The sequence below is a fragment of the Austrofundulus limnaeus genome, unplaced genomic scaffold (genome assembly GCF_001266775.1).
Source record: "Austrofundulus limnaeus strain Quisiro unplaced genomic scaffold, Austrofundulus_limnaeus-1.0 Scaffold339, whole genome shotgun sequence".
NCBI classification, from domain to species: Eukaryota; Metazoa; Chordata; class Actinopteri; order Cyprinodontiformes; family Rivulidae; genus Austrofundulus; species Austrofundulus limnaeus.
The window spans coordinates 477,796-480,081 of NW_013952741.1; positions in this window are offsets into that span (position 1 = coordinate 477,796).

Genomic DNA, 2,286 nt, shown 5'->3' on the forward strand with positions numbered 1-2,286 from the left:
ATTTCATTTTATTTATTTAGATTTTTTTTTATTTAAAACAAAATAACTATATAAATAAATGAAAGGTAGCAGGGTAGGAGAAGAAAAATATCTTATCTGCCCCTTTTTCTCAAGTAAATAAATTCAATCAAAAATAATCTTCAATTTACAAAAACAAAAAAAAGAAAAATGAAAAATAAAAAAGGTTTAACTCCTTGAACAAATTAATCTTCATCATTCTTTTAAATATACACATTGATCTGGCATTTTTAATGTCATCTTCCAGATTATTCCATAATCTTACCCTGGACTGAAGTACTCTGTTCCTTTAAAGCGGTTCTAAATTTGGGTTTAACAAACATCTTTATCCCCTTGAGATTGTAACAACTCTCTCTTTTAATAACAAAGTGTAATTGGATGTTTGAAGGTAATGTGTTTTTATGAGTCCTATACATGACTGATAAAATACCATAAACAACCAAATCATAGTGTCAAAGTCTGTCATTTTATGCTTTGTTTATCCTAGTGTTTCAGTGTTTTCCCTGTGTTCTCTGATCAATTCTCCGCCCACGCACACCTGCCTCTCCTTCTGTCTTCCCCAGGTGTTTTGTATTTGATCATTAGTTCACATTTATATTCAACGTCCTGTGTTTCAGTCCTTTGTCGGATTCCTGCCTGTATCTCATTACTTGCCGTCTGGAGAATTCACTGACCATTCATTCTGGAATACCTGAAACCTGTTCCAGAGAAGACGGAAGAACAAATATATTGATATCTTCAAGTCAGGACAAACTTGCCTTCGATCCATGACCTGTAAACTGCTGTTCTTTTTTGCAGATATTCACCTGCACTTCTCTTATCTTCACAATAAAAACTCACCTTTTTAAGCTTCAAGTTTGGTCCTTCTGGTGCTCTTTAAAATTATGACAGTTCTGACACAGATATTTCTAAAGTGTTAGCAAAACTGAATAAAACTGAGTGTAAAATCGTTTTTCTGTTATTGCTCTTAAAACAGTGTATTGATCACATGATCACAGTCTGACTTTCTAAACATGTTGCTGTTAAAACTTTCTTTTAGATTTAATTCCCTTACACACAGCTATTCCAAACACATCATGCATATTTGTGAACTTAATCGTTTTCGTCCACACCTGAGAAAACATGTCATTATCTTATTTAACAAATAAAACCAGTCAGGTTACATAAAAGTCAGTTTATGACTTTGGTGGAAAAAAATACATAAAAAAAATGCTATTCAAATAATTTCAGGAACACTGATCTGAAAATCAATGAGGATATTTTTTCTTTTGTTACCCCACAATACATTTTGAGTTCCTGTCAGTGGTGGSCACAGTACCCCTAAAGCACTAATAGGATAGGGGAACTAATTTCCTGATTAGTGCTTTAGGGCTTTTGCTAATTTTAAAATTTATTAGTGCATTAACACTTGCTAAATTTGTAGGCTAAATTTAGAAGCACTAACTGAGGTCTATAAATGKTATTGATCAACGTTATTGTTAACAGCTGACGGTGAAAGTTGTCACACATTTTGTTCAAATGTGTCACTTATCTAGGTGACAATATATGAACTCAAATACGGCTGTGGAATGTCAACGATAAGAGCAACATGACAATATGTGACTCATGTTGTCTGTTGAAGAATGTTCCATGTGCCAAATGGGTTATTAATCCTTTAGAATTAGCTTTTGCTAAAAAAAAAAATTCAGTGCATTAGTGCTTTAGAATTAGGGGACCTAAATATTTGAGTTAGTGCTTTAGGACTAGTGGAACTAATTTTTAGATTAGTGCTGCCCACCACTGGTTCTTACACTATACCAATTTTGCATTACCTCACAATATATTTGCCAAACCAGACAACAGCAACAATGGGACAGACACAAAACCTGTGTTTGAGGTTCATGGAGATTTATTATGAAACTGGCCCTAAATATAAGGATATTCAGTCTATACATGTCATTGAAATKAAGAACAATTATTTGTTTTGTGGGCAGTTTGTCATGAGTGCATCGCACAGCTTTCTCTTTGTAATAAACAACTTCTGCGAGATAGACTACTAAAATAATTTGAGRTGGCGCAAAACCTTTGCATGGGAACACAAAAGGTAAAAATCCCCCAATGTCCCCTCGGATGGTTCTTGATTTCTATACAATAGTTAAAATTTGTAATATTTCAAATTTTAAATATACTGAATATATTATATACAGCGGGTAAAATAAGTATTGAACACGTCAACATTTTTCTCAGTAAATATATTACTAGAGGTGCTAATGACATGAAATTTTCACC